The sequence below is a fragment of the Berghia stephanieae genome, chromosome 5 (assembly GCF_034508935.2).
Source record: "Berghia stephanieae isolate SIO BIC M18660-M18661 chromosome 5, UCSD_Bste_1.3, whole genome shotgun sequence".
Lineage (NCBI taxonomy): Eukaryota > Metazoa > Mollusca > Gastropoda > Nudibranchia > Aeolidiidae > Berghia > Berghia stephanieae.
Genome location: NC_088364.1, coordinates 65235500 through 65255466, shown reverse-complemented (window position 1 = coordinate 65255466; position 19967 = coordinate 65235500). Strand labels below are relative to the sequence as shown.

General features: G+C 36.8%; 1 protein-coding gene across 4 annotated transcripts in view; it reads left to right on the top strand.

Moving 5' to 3' along the window:
- Window positions 1-5292: 5292 nt before the first annotated feature.
- LOC144973409 (short transient receptor potential channel 7-like) overlaps window positions 5293-19967 on the top strand; it is a 279226-nt gene continuing 264551 nt past the window's right edge. Inside the window, exon 1 of one of the 4 annotated variants that reach the window (XM_078915835.1) lies at window positions 5293-5389. The gene's annotated coding sequence lies outside the window, so the exon portion shown is untranslated. Of the gene's footprint in view, window positions 5390-8158; window positions 8586-19967 lie in introns of those variants that run through there. The other 3 variants (XM_078915839.1, XM_078915834.1, XM_078915838.1) reach the window with 3 other exon arrangements.

Here is a 19967-nt window from a genome sequence, read left to right as displayed (position 1 = left end):
TGCTATACCAACTGAGCTATCGGGACCCCCTCCCCCCACCCCCACAATTCTAACTGTCCATTACACTAAATAAATAAATAAACCACGCCATCAAAACTCCGACTGGCTACATTTTCTGCAACAGTCTGGCCTTGAAAGATATCGGACCGTAATCAGTGTAAAGCATAAATCTGTGCACACAAACAAAATATTTACATAAATCAAGCGCATTATGGACATCCCTCGGCTATGGATATTTTCCCAATACAGACACACACATAACAGTGAGGTGGCCGAGTGGTTAAGGCATTGCATTGTGACCTGAAAAGTCCCTTTTTTCCTTGGACAAGACTATTAACTCCCCAGTTTGCTCACTTTGGAAAACAAGGGTGATTCTTGTTGACATCAGAAGGTTGTGTGATAGATTATATATATTCCTTCAAGGCGACGATATCTAACGATGCAGCGCGGAAAGGCGTAAAGAAAAAAGAGGCAAACACACACACACACACACACACACACACACACACACACACATAACATCAACTCACATTTCACCCAACAATAAGGCCGCTTCGACACCGAGGCGTCTCTTCAGTTGTCTCTGAACAACTAACTACAGGACATCCATTAATAGTATATATATATATAAATATATATGTATTTACACGTTACATAACGCCTCAAAACGGTATTGTGTCTATTGAATATAGATGCTATAGATTGCATTACAACTGAGCCTTGAGGTTGGTAAGATTTTAGATCTTATTGAGTAGAACTAATTCATGTCTTTAAGAAACAAAAACCAAAATCACATTATTCTAGTGTCACCCTAACTCACTTTTATAAAATCACATTTTGTCTTTAATTTGGTTCTATTTTAGTTCTAATTTGGCTCTATTATGGCTCTAATTTGTCTCTAATATGACACTGATTTGTCTCTTAAATGGATCTAGTTTGTCCCTCCCTTGTAAAGCGCTTTGAGCACGTTTAGTGAATATTGCGCTATATAAAAGCTCAATTTAATTTAATTTAATTTAATTTAATACAATTTGTCTCTAATTTAATTTTACTTTGCCTCTAATTTGTCTCTAATTTGTCTCTAACATGACTCTACTTTGTCTCTAATTTGTCTCTAACATGGCTCTAATTTGTCTCTAATTTGGCTCTAACTTGTCTTTAACTTGTCTCTAATTTGGCTCTGTCTCAAGCCTACATGTCACCGTCTTGAGGTAACTGGTTACATATCATACACGACATGATTCTCTAAATGATGAATGATGATAGTATTGATAAAAGATGCGCGCGCATGCGCCTTGCATACATTTTTCTCCATTGGAGAACTCCCTCCCCCCCCCCCCCCCCCCCCAACCACCAACCCCGATCGCCCCCCAAATTCAATTATCAACATGTATACATTTACATAAATAAACAATTTACTTAGCTAATGCAATTGACAGTTTTGTCTTTCAGGCCTTGACGTCCCTGCGTTATTTCGTGTTAATTTATTTATTTTATCAAAACAACTGCTAATTGAGGGAATGCGTTTGCATCTTGTTGCTGCCGCTTGATGTTGTGAAGCATATGGGATATAGGGAAGAATTTGTTAATCTCAAAACTTATATAAAATATGACATTTGTAGAGTAGGAGAGTCAATTTTGATGAAATAAATGGCAAAATGGTGACGATGTTGATGATGATATGTAGAAAAACACACACAAAAATAATGATAATAATATTGATGACGATCACGTCAATACTACTACTACTACTACTTCTACTACTACTACTACTACTACTACTACTACTACTACTACTACTACTACTACTACTACTACTATACTAATATACTACTATACTAATATAATATAATAATATAATAATAATAATAATAATAATAATAATAATAATATAATAATAATAATAATATAATAATAATAATAATAATAATAATAATAATAATAATTAATAATAATATAATAATAATAATAATAATAATAATATAATAATAATAATAATAATAATATAATAATTGAGATGATGATGATGATGATGATATAAAATAATAAAAATAATATAATATAATAATAATATATAATAATAATAATAATAATAATAATAATAATAATAATAATAATAATAATAATAATAATAATAATAAATAATAATAAATAATATAATAATAATATAATATAATAATAATAATGAATGATAATATAATAGATAATAATTAATGATAATGAATATAATATATAATAATATATAATAATAATAATAATAATAATAATAATAATATATAATAATAATAATAATAATAATAATAATAAAATATTGAAGATGACGATGATCACAAGAAGAACAATAATCATAATGATGTATTCAATTCGAACAATGTGAGACAGATCAAGAAGTATTTTTTAAGCAACAGCAGCATCAGCAATGACAACAACAAAAGGAGAGCCAGCAGCATCAGCAAAAATAACAACAGCAAAATAAAACCATTAAACTAATGACAAGACGAGGTGGAAATGATATTAAATCAAAATACACTCTCATGCAGCGAGATAATAAAATTAATTAAGATTAATTTCTTGTTTTTATATGCACTTTTATCACATAAAAAACAAGAAATTAATCTAAATTAATTTAGCTGAAAAAATAAACAGTTATGAATGGCTGGCCAGGTTTGGTATTATTTTCTGACTATTTTGGCATTTTTTCTGAATTCTTTGGCTTTTTTGCAAAACATATTTCGCAATTTTTGATTAGGGTTTTTTTTGTACATCATTGATAATAATAACAATAATAATAATAATAATAATAATAATAATAATAATAATAATAATAATAATAATAATAATAATAATAATAATAATGATGATGATGAGGATGATGATGATGATGATAACACTACTACTACTACTACTACTACTACTACTACTACTACTACTACTACTACTACTACTACTACTACTACTACTACTACTACTACTACTACTAATAATAATAATAATAATAATAATATTGATAATGATTATGATGATGATGATGATGATTATGATGATGATGATGATGATGATGATGATGATGATGATGATGATGATGATGATGATGATAATAATAATGATAACGATATTAGAAACTGGGGATAGGGCACAGCGAGTAAAACTTTTATGCACTTACAGAAATCAAAGGCCATGCATAATCTCTCACAGGAAGTCATAGTCTCAAAATGTGACCCATAGCCTCAAAACGGGATTATGTGGAGGAGGTGATTTTAAAAAATGCTGATTAATGCATGGTTTGTAGAATTAATAAAAATGACGTCATTTATCTCTCTGTTATTGTTTATTAAACCGCCTGTTTTTAGTTTTCACTGAAGATTCATTAATTCCATCCCTCTCCATAAGTAATAACGTGTAATGAAGATGGGTGGATGGATTGACGGATGGGTGGATTGACGGATGGGGGGATTGATGGATGGGTGGATTGAGGATGGGTGGATGGGTGGATGGATGGATTAAAGGATGGATGGGTAGATGTACGGAAGGATAGATGGATAAATGGAAGGATAGATGGATGGATGGATGGATGGAACGGTAGGGTAGATGGATGGATGGATGGATAGGTGGATGGATGGATGGATAGGTGGATGGATGAATGGGTGGATGGATGGATAGGTGGATGGATGGGTGGATAGGTGGATGGATGAATGGGTGGATGGGTGGATAGGTGGATGGATGAATGGGTGGATGGATGGATGGATGGGTAGATGGATTGGTGGATGGATGGATGGATGGGTAGATGGATTGGTCGATGGATGGATGGATAGGATAGGATCCATCCATCCACCCACCCAAATTCTCATTGAATTGTATCATTCAGACTATAATCGTTAAAAGTACACAAAGTTTTGTTTGTTGATACGTTATATTCTGCTGGTAGATGTTTGGAGTATTTTAGCTGAGCGCATAGCATTAACAGTCTACCCCTACTCCCCACACTCACACTACCCACACCCAATAATAACTCATTCTCGATCTATCCCTTTTTTTCCATATTATTTTCACCAATCCGCCCACCCACCCACCCATTTATCAATCCCATCCATCAATCCAGCCATCCATCCGTCCGTCCAAACCACCCATTCACCATCCATCTATCCATCCATCCGCACATCCATTTATCTATCCATCAATTCATCCAACCATCAATCGATTCACTCATCCATTCAATCATCCATCAATCCCATCCATCCATCCATTCATACGTCAATCCATCTATAAATACAGCCATCCATCAATCCATTCATACCTCGATCCCTCCATCCCTCCCTCAATATCACAGTCTCACCCTCCTCCCTTCCCTCCATCCCCCTCCCCCGCCCAAAGAAATTCTCAATATATTCTCTTTTGTCATCCATCCATCCATCCATCCATCAATCCATCCACCCATCGATCCATCCATCCATCCATCCATCCACCCACACAACCATCCATCCATATTCTCCCGATCCATCCATTCATCATCCATCCATCCATCCATTCACCCATCCATCCATCTATCCATCCTTTACCCCATTCATCCATCCATCTATTCATCCTTCCATCCCACCCACCCACCCACCCGCCTATTCATACATCCATCCATCCTCCCGTCCATCCACCCACCCATTTCATCATCCCATCCATCCATCCATCCATCTACCCATCCATCCATCCATCCATCCATCCACCCATCCATCCATCAATCCACCCACCCATCCTTCCACCCATCCATCTATCCATCCTTACTTCCATCCACCCATCCATCCATTCATACTTCCATTCATTCACCACCCACCCATCCATTCCACCCACCCACCCATCCATCCATCCATTAATCCTTCCATCCATCCATCCCTCCACCCACCCACCCATCCACCCACCTTCCATTCATCCACCTATCCATCCACCCATTCACCCATCCATCCACTCATATATCTACCCATCCTCCCATCCCTCCATACATCCATCTATCCACCCACCCACCCACCAATCCATCTATCCATCCATAAATCCACTCACCCACCCACCCACCTTTCATTCATCCACCTATCCATCCACCCATTCACCCATCCATCCATCCATCCATCCATCCATCCATACATCCACTAATCCCTTTTCCAAATTTCTTAATCACTCCCCCCCCCCCTCCTCCCCCATTTCCCCAACACCCACCTTTATCCGCTCCCCCCCCCCCCTTTCCACTGCACGTCCCCGATTCCTAGTTGAGCACCATACAATAAACACACCACCCTCCCAACTCACATCTCTTTCCTGTTGCTATTGAGCGGCCCGATGACAGATACGGCAAGGTGACAGACACATACCGGATTATTAACCTCGCAGCGTTCGGCCTACACCTCCCGTGAGTTGATAGATATGACCAACGTGTACATATTTACAGGTCTGCTTAATTAAAATTGACGTTTCCATTCCATTCGTGCACTGTTATTATTTTTTGGAGCTTCAAGCAGCAACACTTGCGTGAGATCAAAAGAGCTTGACTTCAAACGTTTCTGTAATGGACTCGATTTGCGTTGGTTTTGAGAGTATTTCCATCACAACAACGAGCTCAAAACAATTTGGGTTATCAGACCTGCAAATAAGTATACGTCGTATTTATAACCATTACCTCAAAACGGTGTCGGAATGATTTAATGAAGGTGGTGAATTTAAAATTATACTAAAATTTGAAATTATACTAACTGAAATTATACTAAAAATTGAAATTATACTAAAATTGAGATTATTCTTAAAATTGAAAATATACTAAATATTGAGATTATACTAAAAATGGAAACATAACCAAAATGGAAATTATACTAAAAAACAAAGTTATACTAAAATGGAAATTATACTAAAAGTAGACATAATAGTAAAAACGGAAATAATACTTAAAATAGAAATTATACTAAAAATTGAGATTATAATAAAAAAATAGACCACTTGGACTCAGTTTTTTATGCTTAATTAAAAAGTGAATAATATTTGGGATTCTTCAAAACGTGACGAGCTCGAACATTCATCATTAATTTGTGGATATTTAAACCTTAAAAAACCGTTTCGTCACCAGGTCACCTTGACATACAAAAATACTTTTCCTCAATTTTTCAAGGATAGAATTTATCTAGTGTCTGTGTTATAATTGTGTGTTTGTGTGTGTGTGTGTGTGTGTGTGTGTGTGTGTGTAGATCAGTGTTTTACTCTGTGAGTTTTCCAATAAACTGAACTCTTATACTTCCAGTGAATCTAATTCCAGGCGCTCTTTCTCTTTGTTTCTTTCTCTCCTCTCTCTCTCTCTCTCTCTCTCTCTCTCTCTCTCTCTCTCTCTCTCTTCCTTTCTCTTTCTCTCTATCTCTCCCTCTCTCTCTTTCTCTCTTTCTTTCTTTCTCACTTTCATTTTTCTCTTCCTTTCTTTAATTTATGCCTCCCATTTTCTCTCTCACGGTGAAACGTTTACAATCTTTCTCTCTCTCTCTCTCTCTCTCTCTCTCTCTCTCTCTCTCTCTATATATATATATATATATATATATATATATATATATATATATATATATATATATTTTCCTCACCCTGCCCTCACCTATTATTTCCTGTTCTCTCTGATCATCTGCTCCTTTCTCTCTCTCTCTCTCTCTCTCTCTCTCTCTCTCTCTCTCTCTCTTTCTCCCTTCTCTCTCCCTCTCCTCTTTTTGCTCATCTCAGACGGTTCCTCTCACCCCCCCCCCTTCCTCATTTTCTCTCTCTCTCTCTCTCTCTCTCTCTCTCTCTCTCTCTCCCACTCCTCTTTTTGCTCATCTCAGACGGTTCCTCTCACCCTCCACCTCTTCCTCATTTTCTACTCGTCATGGCCTTCTTTCATTCTACATGTAAATTTAACAAACGTGGAATTTTCGTGAAAGATGAGAAAGCAATTTTGATAACTTGCACCTGGCAAATTTGCAAAACAACTAAATCGAAAAATTATCACGCCAAGTAATAGACAGACAGAAAACAAATTGAAGATAAACATTGCTCACAATGAGGATGAAAAGTCGTGACATCATACCCTCCACTCTTTTGGTTCTTAAATCCTTAGGAGTGTGTATGTATCCAGTATTTCGGAGTACTAAAATTGAATAGGTTACATATTGAATAAAAAAGGTGGTATAACTATTTTAGTAGCAGGATGTATGGGCAGATCCTAAGGATTACGGGACGTAAAAGAGCGAAGGTGGATGGTTGACGACCAGCATTTATTTAGACTAGAAAATAAGATGTCATCACTCTAAAACTAGAAGATAATTTACACAAAGTATGTATTTAGTCGCCCGGTTGAGTGGTTTTACACTTCCAATGTGATTGGAACTAGTTTTCTACATGACACTGTTCTTCCCTATTGCTCAAAGTAATACTAACCTGCCTGTTGCTGTGGACAGTAACAAATGATAGCAAAATGAATGTAACAGCTTTGAAAAAAGAACAAAATATCAAGCATGGAACGTTTCGTTAAAACCCTCAAAAACCCTTAAAACGTTAAAACCCTTTCCAGCCAATAACAAAAACTCCCCCCAATAAAAACATAAATACCTTATTTAAAAACCAGATAGACATTTATCTATCTGCCTTACTATCTATTCATCTATCTATATGTCTATCTATCTATCTTTCTATCTATCAATCGTTCTATCTATCTATCTATCTATCTATCTATCTTTCTATCTATCAATCGTACTAACTATCTTTCTATCTATCTATCTATCTATCTATCTATCTATCTAACTAACTATCTTTCTATCTATCTATCTATCAGTCAATCTCTCTCTCTCTCTCTCTCTCTCTCTCTCTCTCTCTCTCTCTCTATTTATCTATCTATTCCCACTTTTTCTTTTTCTCCTCCTCTTACTCTCATTCTCTCTATCTCTCCCACCTATCTCTCTTTTTCGCCAAATCTCTTCCGTCCTCTCTCTTTATTCTCTGCTCTCCAACCCGAAACCTAACCCACTTATTAAATTATAAATTCTTGTCACCCCAACTGCAACAAATTTCAACACAAAATAACCAAATTAAGTTGATTCTGTTAAAAGGCACCATTTTCCTCCTACAACACTATAACCGCCGCAAACTCAATTTGGTTCTTCTTATCTTCATTGTTGCCACTGAGAGATGCAAACATCGTCGTCTGCTTCAAGATCGCGATTCCGCCAAGCCCAAACTAAACATCGTCTCCTTTTGCCGCCTTCGTCTTTTATTTATTTTCGTACTTTTATGTTTTCGCAATGTCTGATTGGAAGTAAATTATTCTCGTGAAAAGAAGTGTATTCTTTTTAAAATTTTATTTTGCATAGTTAAATGGTATTTTATTTGAATGTCAATGAATGTAAACAGTTGTGTTTGTATGAATTCAGCAGTGTAAATGATAAAATGGATGGTTTCTTAGTTTGTAGTGAAGTAAATTCAGGTAATTGACACTGGATGTACACATGTGATTTTTGTGACAAAATTCAGTTGAAGGAATTAATGCAGTTTTGTAAATGATAAATTCGATTAAGGAAACAAACATTCATGAATTGATTTGTGTGGTAAGTTGGCGGTAAAAATGATATCTTTTTATGGTCGCTTGATGTGTTTTTTTGTTATATCATTCTGTTTATTGGGCGCTTGCATGTATGTGAGGTCACACTTGAAACAAACAAAACTTTTATATAGATTATGGTTTAACGTCGATTCTTGGCTTTATTTGAAATCAAATCTTAGTAAACGTATCAACAATAATCTGCCAAACAATAAAATTGCTTTGTTTTATCCTCCCCCGCCCCATCCCACCTCTTCCACCCTCTCAAAAAACCGATCCAAAAACAAAACCAAAGTAAAAGAAAGCAATTAAACAAGACAAAAGAAAAACTGAACTAACTCCCCCCCCCCAAATAAAATAAAATAAAATAAAACAACAACCCCCCCCCCCCCCCAAAAAAAAACAAAACAAAAAAACTAACAACCACAAAAACAACAAAACAAAGCAAAACAAACAAACCAACAAAAAAAAAAAAAGTAAAGTAAGATTAAGAGGATAAAAAAAACCTTGACTGGAAAAATCTATTTGATGAAGTCTAATGATATTCAATTTTCTAGGATTACGGAATTACTTCTAGGGGGCTTCCGCCCCCCCCCCCCCCCGCCCCACATCCCCAAAAATCCGTCGACCTCGAGGTAGACTGAATTTTTGGGGTGGTTTTTTTTTTTTTTTTTTTTGCTTTCATATTTTCTTTCTTGCTTTATCTGGCATCTTTCATACACACTTGTTAACACAGTTCTTTACCTCGTTTGAGAACCTAGTACTTTTACCTTAAATTGAGCTTTTATATAGCGCAATATCTACTTAACGTGTCCCTGTCCAACAACAACATTTAACATTTAGGACAAGACATGACATCTTTTAACGGCCAGGTACTCATTTTACATCCGAGTACGGTGAGAGAATGTGAGTAAAGAACCCTTTCCAAGGACTCTATAAACTATGCGCCGAGCGAGGCTCAAACCCAGGACATTCCGATCCGAAAGCGAGTGTCATACCACAAGACCACATAGCTGCACCTTGTACCCAATGATCTATTGGGACCCCGATATATAGATAGAATGCGCTTGGCCAAGGAGTTCACAACATTGCCATCCGGAAGTATAACGAACCAACACACAAACTATGAACTTTTATAGTCTGGTTAATACAGTTTAGTGAGAACAACTCACAAACGCGGATGGCAAAAACAATAACAATGGCCTGAGTGACGTCATCTTCGAACTATCTATATATTATATATAGATAGAATGCGCTTGGCCAAGGAGTTCACAACATTGCCATCCGGAAGTATAACGGACCAACACACAAACTCTGTGTATCCATGAACGTTTATAGTCTGGTTGATACAGTTTAGTGAGAACAACTCACAAACGCGGATGGCAAAAACAATAACAAAGGCCTGAGTGACGTCATCTGCATACTATCTATATGCAGATCTGACATCCGAACCCAATTAAGGGCCTAGTTTAACATTGTTTTAATGGACAATATTTTGTGTCATTTTTTTTTTTGAAATTTCTATAACAACAACGAGCCAATAGATAATAGGATGATCAGACCCTCAAATTGACAAAGCCCTAGTGAAGCTCTTAGTATAAGTCAGTGTCTCCTGTCGTTAAAAAGTGCGGCTATGTGGTCTTGTCGTATAACACTCAGAAGGTCCTGGGTTCTAGTCCAAATTTAAGCGGCACATAGTGGAGGCCTTGAACAGACCCATTTACTCATATTCTCTAACCAGGACTCTACTTTTTAACTGATTACCGAATCGTCAGCAGCGTTGTCTCTGTCGGAATAAAAAAAAACAATTGCATTGCGTCGTCTCGTCCTATATTTAAATATTGCTGTTGGTTAGGGACCACTTGTAAAGCGTTTTGAGCACGTTTAGTAGACATTATGTGTTGGTTTTATTAATCCAAGGACGATACCGGGTCTATCTAACAATCGAACGATACCAAGAGTTGACCAGCCCCCCCCCCCCCCCCCCCCCCCCCACCACACTAAACACAAACAGAGGTGGGGATAGCTACCCCGTGGGGGGTCAATCATCAAACTGATCCTGGACATACCATTGTTGTCCGTGATTTTGATTTGTATTGGCGGCCACATGTTTCAATTAAATCTTTATCTCTGTGCAAAATTTTAAATTATGACATATAACACTCAAAAAACAAAACAATATCAAAAAAGTATAAAACAAAATAAAACAAAACAAAAAAACAAAACAAAAAAAAAACAACACCAAAAAAAAAAACCCAAAAAAAACCAAATATACGAGAACGTTTCGGGCTCAAAACCCGTCGTCACCCAAATAAAAAAAAACCCAAACAAAACATTAAAAACATAAATAAACCACTTAAAAACCAGATAGACGGCAGAGATTATTTTTTAAAATTTTGGCTGAAGAAGAGTTTTGAGTCTGAACATTCCGTATTTAGACTTTTGTTATTTTTTTAAAGCTTTTGTTTCATATTTGTTTGTCCTTTTTTGCAGTCCACTGCTTCTTGCATAGTCGTGATCACTTTTCTCTTTGGACCAAAATAGGTTGTAGTTAATTCTTGTATTGGTTATACTGTTTTATTAACATGGTTGTAATAAAAGTGATGGTGATTATGATCATGGTGATGATGATTAGGATGATGATGTGATGATTTTGATGATGATAATAATAATGATAATAATCATTATGATAATAATAGTAATAATAATAATAATATCTAATAATAATAATAATAATAATATAATATATAATAATAATAATAATAATAATAATAATAATAATAATAATAATAATACTACTACATAATAATAATAATAATAATGATGATAATAATAATAATATATAATAATAATAATAATAATAATAATAATAATAATAATAATAATAATAATGATGATGATGATGATGATGATGATGATGATGATGATGATGATGATGATGATGATGATGCATCATCATCATCATCATCATCATCATCATCATCATCATCATCATCATAATCATTAGCAATACTATTATTCTTCTTTCTGTCGCCGTTATTACCTTCACCACCACCACCACCACCACGAACACCACCACCAACACCGCCAACACCACAACAACAACAACAACAACTACTACTACTACTACTACTACTACTACTACTACTACTACTACTACTACTACTACTACTACTACTACTACTACTACTACTACTAATGCTACGGCGGCTGCTGCTACTACTACTACTACTACTACTACTACTACTACTACTACTACTACTACTACTACTACTACTACTACTACTACTACTGCTACTGCTACTACTACTGCTTCTACACTACTATACTACTATTACTACTACTACTACTACTACTACTACTACTACTACTATACTACTACTACTACTACTACTACTACTACTATACACTACTACTACTACACTAATACTACTACTAATTACCTACTACTGCTACTATACTAATACTACTACTAATCTACTACTACTACTACACTACTACTTACTACTACTACTACTACTACTACTACTACTATACTACTACTACTAACTATACTACTACTACTACTACTACTATACTACTACTACTAACTACTACTACTACTACTACTACTACTACTAGAGAGAGAGAGAAAGATAGATAGATAGATAGATAGATAGATAGATAGATAGATAGATAGATAGATAGATAGAGAGAGAGAGAGAGAGAGAGAGACCTAGATATAGAGAGAAAGAAAGAAAGAGGAAAAAAAAGGGAGACAGATAGCGAGAGGGAAAGATAGAGAGAGAGAGAGAGAGAGAGAGAGAGAGAGAGAGAGAGAGAGAGAGAGAGAGAGAGAGAGATAGAGATAGAGAGAGATAGAGAGAGAGACAGACAGAGAGAGAAAAGAGAGAGAGAGAGAGAGAGACAGACAGAGAGAGAGAGAAGAGAGAGAGAGAGAAGAGAGAGAGAGAGAGCGAGAGAGAGAGAGAGAGAGAGAGAGAGAGAGAGAGAGAGAGAGAGAGAGAGAGAGAGAGAGAGAGAGAGAGGACAAACAATAAAAGAACATATATTTAAAATGTAAGCAACTGAGAATGTGAGATTTCCCACTATTTCATTAAAAAATATGCCGCGATTCATCTGTAATGGCTCTGTAATCTCGTGAACAAATACAGACAGTCATATGTACGCATAGAATGATGCCGCAATGTAATTTCAAAGAGATCAAACAAAAGTCGCACGTAGTCAGGTCGAAGTTCAAATTCCCTTTGATGACGTCAGAGATCGTGACAAGGAATCAATCTCATGTCCTTGACAACTCTCCGGCGTCCCAGTAGCTCAGTTGGTAGAGCACACGCTTCAAGCGGAAAGGGTGCGGTCGATAATTTTTTTTGTTGTTCTGACCCCCCCCCCCTCCCCTTCCCCGTTCCCTGTCCACCCAGCAGTGATTGGGTAGCTGTTTTTTGGAAATGGCGGAAAGTACTTTGCAATAGACTCGCGTCTTATCATACGGATAGCCAGCAATAGCTATTGTCTGTTTCACTGTATAGAAACCGGGTTAAACTCTGGCTTCATAGGCCCTGGTGGCTCCGGAGGCCTATTTTTTTTTTCAGTAGAGCATAACAGAAACTTTATCCGCGTGTCATATTTTAAACTGTAATTTAATAAGTCATGCAATGTACGCTTCAGTTTATTGAACGAAGACAGATTATGTGGACGTTTCGGATTTCCCTTCATCAACAAAATCAATGAATGAATCACAAAGAACGAATGGGAGATGCGGGATGGCATAGTTAAGGTAAATATCACAACGCCATTCTCACATCTCACATCTTAGGGGCAGCGTGGCTCAGTGGTACGGTCTTTGCTTCCTACCCGAAAGGTACCGAGTTCAATCACCCGCCGCTGCGTTGTGTGGCCTTGAGCAAGTCACATCGCCCTAGCTCACTTTGCGGCGCTGCTCTGCGGCTGACACTTGGGTTATTCCAGTCTTACCTTGGAATAGACCCTAAAGACAAATTTCCCCATGGGGATGAATAAAGGGAAATCTATTTTTATTTTTTTATTAACTCTCATTCGTCTTTAGTGTTTTGTTAATCGTTTTTTCAACTAACAACCTTTTATTATTTTTGACTATAAATTCAAATAATTTTAGTATCTAAACCATCTCGTTTCGTGGCGATTCTTCACATACCATCAACTTAAACTTGGGCTTTTATATAGGGAAATACCCTTTAAAATTGCTCAAAGCAGTTTACAAAGGGTTCCTGACCAACAGCAACATGTAACATGTAGAACGAGACATGACTGACGCCTGTTAGGCGAAATTACATTTTTCCCCGACAAAGACAACGCTATTTATGGCCAGTACTTATTTTAAAATACGGTGAGAGAATGTGAGTAGAGAACCTTTTCCAAGGACTCAACTTTGCGCCGAGCGAGGCTCAAATCTAGGATCTTCCTATCCGAAAGCGAGTGACATGACCACAACGCCGCACAACGACTTGAGGACGGCATGCCCTCTGGTACCTTATTAGACCGTCGCCATCGTTAACTTATAGATAGTTCGAAGATGACGTCACTCGGGTCTTTGTTATTGTTTTTTGCCATCCGCGTTTATGAGTAATGCTCACTGAACTGTATTAACCCGACTATAAACGTTCATGGATACACACAGTTTTGTGTGTTGGTCCGTTATACTTCCGGATGGCCATGTTGTGAGCTTCTAAGCCAAGCGCACACTATCTATAGATAGTAGCAGATGACGTCACTCAGGCCTTTGTTATTGTTTTTGCCATCCGCGTTTGTGAATTGTCTCACTAAACTGTATTAACCAGACTATAAAAGTTCATGGTTACACAGAGTTTGTGTGTTGTCCGTTATACTCCGGATGGCAATGTTATGAGCTTCTAAGCCAAGCGCACACTATCTATAGCCCGACACTGACGTCAAAAGACAAGGCTTTGGCCACAAAAGAAAACAAATCATAAGTTGTATTCAACAGTTCAACCAACGAGATCATTAATTTCTTTGAGCATTACTAACGACAACTCACTTGGCGTTGCACAAACCCAAAATGATGTCAAACAATAAGTCCGAGTGGATTTTAGTGTCGGGCGATAAGTTAACGATGGCTACGATCTGACTCTCCACGTCGCCATCGTTAAAAATTCCCTTTATTCATCCCCAAGGTGAAATTTGTCTTCAGGGTCTCTTCCAAGGGAAGACTGGAATTACCAGGCGTCAGCCGCAGAGCAGCACCGCAAAGTGAGCTAGGGCGAGGTGATTTGCTCAAGGCCACACAGCGCAGCGGTGGGTGATTGAACTCGGTACCTTTCGGTACGAAGCAAAGACTGAGCCACGCTGCCCCATACGCGCTTGGCTAAAAAACTCACAACATTGTTATCCGGAAGTTTACTTGGCCAACACAAAACTATGTGTAACCTTGAACTTTTATAGTCTGGATAATACAGTTTAGTGAGAATTACTTATAAACGTAGATGGCAAAAACAATAACAAAGACCCGAGTGATGTCAACTTCATTCTATCTATAGCCTGACATTAAAAGCCACTAGGACTTATATAGTTTGACGTCATTTTTTAGGTTTGTTCACTGTTTTGTGAGTACTCGGGCCACGGTTCTCGTTAGAGGTACTCAAGGAAATAAGTAATCCCATTGGTTGAAGTATTGAATATAACTTGTCTTTTGACGTCATTTTTTGGTCAGTGTCAGGCTATAGATAGTAAGAAGTTGACGTCACTCTGGTCTATGTTATTGTTTTTTGACTAAACTGTATTAATCAGACTATAAACCGTCATGGTTACACATAGTTTTGTGTGTTAGTTTGTTATACTTCCGAATGGCAATGCTGTGATTGTCTAAGCCGAGTACATACTATAGATAGAATGAAGTTGACGTCACTCGGGTCTTTGGCTTTTTTTTGCCATCCGCGTTTATGAGTAATTCTCACTAAACTAAATGAACCAGACGATAAACGTTCAAGGTTACACGTTATACTTCCGGATGGCAATGTTGTGAGCTTCTAAGCCAAGCGCATATTATTTATATTACACAGGTTTACGAAGGCTACGATCTGACTCTCACAGTCTTGACAGTTGACAGCCATAAACTGTCATTAGTTCCACATCAACTGCTGGAGACGTTGGAATTCAATTGCCAGCCAGGCAATTAACACTATTGGATATTTTATTGGGGGTCCAGATAGTTCAGTTGATAGAGCACTCACGACATTGCCATCCGGAAATATAACGAATTGAACCAACACACAAAACTATGTTTAATCTTGATAGAATGACGTTGACATCACTCAGGTCTTGTTTTTTTCCCCCCATCCATCTTTATGAGTAATTGTCACTAAACTGCATTAACTAAACGATACACTTTCAAATTTACACATAGTTTTGTGTGTTGGTTCGTTATATTTCCGGATCGCAATGTTTTGAGTTTCTTAGCCAAACGCACAACATCTATAATAATGTGAGACGTTTAGCGTTAAAAATTATCTGTGCGGCGATGTGGTCTAGTGATATGACACTCGCCTTCGGTCCGGAAGATCCAGGGTTCGAGTCCCGCTTTAAGCGGCGCATAGTTGAGTCCTTGGAAAAGCTTTAAACTCACATTCTCTCACCGTATTCAGGTGTAAAATGAGTACCTGGCCGTTGCTGTCTTTGTCGGAAAAATATTATATAGATAGTATGCCCTTGGCTAAGAAGCTCACAACATTGTAATCCGGAAGTATAACGGATGAACACACAAAACTATTATGTGTAATCTTGGTCGTTTATAGTCTTTTAAATACAGTTTAGTAAGAAGTACTCATAAACATGGATGACAAAAAACAATAACAAAGACATAAGTAACGTCATCTTTATTCTATCTATTTTCGCCTAACAGGCGTCATGTCTCGTTCTACTCGCTAAGTATTGTTATTGTGTGGACCCCTTTGTGCACGTTCAGTGGATATGACGTTATACACATGCTCGCGTTTAATACTTGAGTTTAAAAGCAAATAGTAACGATTATTCAGAATCTAAAGTTCCAGCTATTTTGGACAGTCAGCTTGTATTCAGGGTGGCTACAGACACACCTTATCGTTTCCATCGCTGACAAAAAGAAATGAAACAAAGAAGTAAACAAAAAATTAAAAAAAAAAGAAGAAACGAAACGAAACGAAAAGAAAGGACAATGAGCAGCAGTTTTTTTTGAGATATTACGGTATTCTTTCTTTCCATGAGGATATTGATTATAATATAGGAACCGACTGGCGATAATGTTAGCATTCAACCCAGCTTTCCTTTGGTAAGGAAAAGAAAACAAACAAAAAATAAAAGATAAAACATCAAACAAGTGAATAAAGCATCATCATCAACAACGACGACGACAACAACAACAACAACAGCAACAACAAACAACAACAAAAAAAAAAACCAATAAACAAAAAAAAAATAATAAAAAAAAAACAAAAAACAAAACAAACCAAGACCCAACGAAAAAAACAACAAAAAAAACAAAACAAAACAAAACAAACATAAACAACCAAAATAAATAAACCAACAAACAGAAAACCTAAAAAACAAAACACAGTTTTTAAAAAACGACCCACCCCCATAAAGAACTCAGCAAAAAAAAAACAAACAAAAAAACAAAAACAAAAAACAAATAAAAACAAACAACAAAAATAAAAAACAAAAATTAAACACCAGACTGAAAAATGAATGAACTGAGGGTCTCGGAATGGAGCCTCTGCGCTAAAAGTTTCAAGGTACCCAAGAGTCATAAACTAGGGTGTTGGTAAGCATTCCTGAGGGTGGGAGAAACACATTTATTTGAAAGGGGGGGGGGGGGGTATCTCATCCAGCTGAAAACTATTCAGTTTAGCTCCACTGTAGCCTTCGTAAACGCATAGCCTGACACTGACCGTGCCCTTCGTAAACTCATGACCTGACACTGACCGTGGCTTCGTAAATGCATAGCCTGACACTGACCGTGGCCTTCGTAAACTCATGGCCTGACACTGACCGTGGCCTTCGTAAAGTCATGGCCCGACACTGACCAAAAACATACGTCAAAATACTAGGTGACAACAGCAAAAAGAAAACAAACCGCAATTTGTACAGATGGAACGAAATTTACGTCACTCAGCTCTTTGTTATTGTTTTAGACAGCCATTTTAATGATTGGTTCTCACAAAATTATATCGATCAGACTATAAATGTTTAAGGATACACATAGTTTTGTGTATTTGTACGTCACATCAAACTGGCGGATGTTGTTAGTATTTTACCTTAACTCATACCATCAATAAGTTATGGCCACGCTCTACCTGAGATTCAGGTAAAACACTATTTCATAACATAGCCGGATTCTCATCTTATTAAGAATTCAATACAGCACTACAAGAAAACACCAAATAGAAAGAAATACAACGATTTTACTTTAATATTTACCCCCACCGCCACCCTGTAAAGATAAATATTGTAATATTGATTCAATTAGTTTAGCAATAACATGTTTTCGTTGTTGTTATTGAATTTATCTAACTCGATGGGCGATGCCTGTTTACCAATTCCAATTTGTTATCACTCTTTGAAAATATTATTAAAAAAAAGAAAACACGAAAAATACGCCCTTTCTTCTTTTACTTCTTCTTCTTCCTTTTAAGTCTGTAACTTCAAATTTTGAAGATTTCACAGCCCATTTCTTTCACTGGAGATGTGAGACTATTCCACTGTCTCATTCATGTCGATGGCAGGAACGAGTACAAGTGTGCATCCACTCTTGAGTGGGGAACCATAAACTTGGATGACTTCCTTTTATTTGGTTGAATATCACCCGAGGGGTAATTTAGCTTGATCGTTTTTAGGCATTTGCAAAATATTGTTACTTTTTCACGCTTTCTTCTCTGTTGTAGTGGTTTGAGATTTAAATCAGTATCATGTTTTGTATGTTAGTTGTTTTGATTTATACATTTCTCTGTTCTGTTTTGTATTTGTTCTATTTCTTGGATTTCTGATTTGTGATGACGGTCCCGGACAGCTACTATATTCTAGTGTAGGTCTAACAAAGGCTTTGTAGCACTTTAAATTCCCTCCTTCTGTCGTATAAGTTTCTTCTGGGAAAGCATAAGGTGGAGCTTACTCTTTTGCATATATTTGTAACATGATCTTTCCAAGTTAGTTTATTAGTCATTGTTACTCCTAGTTTCATGCTTTAACACGCTTTCCAGTGGTTTTAAAACTTGAGCTTTTTTAGCTGCTGTGCGCTTCGCTAAGAAATTCACAACATTGCCATCAAGAAATATAACGGACCAAAACACACATTATGTGGAACATTGACCGTTGATCAATAGAATGAAGTTGACGGATGGCAATGTTGTGAGTTTTTTAGCCAATCGCGCACTATCTATAGATAGAATGAAGTTGACGTCACTCGGGTCTATGTTATTGTTATTGGCCATCCACGTTTATGAGTAATTCTCACTTAACTGTATTATCCAGACTATACATGTTCATGGTTAGACAGAGTTTTGTGTGTTGGTCCGTTATACTTCCGGATAGCAATGTTGTGAGCTTCTTAGCAAAGCGCACATTATGTCTGGTTGATACAATTTAGTGAGAAATACTCTTAAACACGGATGGCAACCCCCCCCCCCCCACAAAAAACAACAACAAAAAAACCCAACAACAACAACAAAGACCTGAGTGACGTCAAATTCGTTCCATCTTACACATATTTTTGTTGTGGTCCGTTATATTTCGGGATGGCAGTGTTGTGAATTTCTAAGCCGAGTGCATAGCATCTATCGCGCAAACCAATCGTTTTATATCATACAGATTTATCGAATAAAATTCATATCGAAGCTTATCATTATATATCGGCGTACGCCAATAACAAGTTTAAAACTAAGACATACTATATAACACAGTCACGTGATATAACAAGACACATCTTGTACACATCTGTGTGGGAAAGAGTTATCAGACCACCTATGTCAGATTTGTCCACATGTCTTTTACTTTACTCGTATGCACGGTATCAAAAATATCAGATGGTTACTAATCTTTACTGGAATGGAAATATGCTTCAACAGTCGTGACGTCACTTCCCTCGTAATGACGCATTGTAACCTAGTAACTGGTTCTAAATTATCGGAACAATAGCGGACGCCCTTATGGAAATACTTTTCCGACGAGCATAAAAGCGTATCCAGAGGTGAAATACATTATAAATCTGATCATGTTTTGACTTTTATACATTCTGATTACATGACATGTGAAAAAGTTCTAGCCAGCATGAAGAATAAAAATTACTGATTTTCTTTGTTTAGAACCAAGCTGCGGGTTGTTGGGCGGACTTGACATCGGACTATTAAATCCTATTAAAAATTTG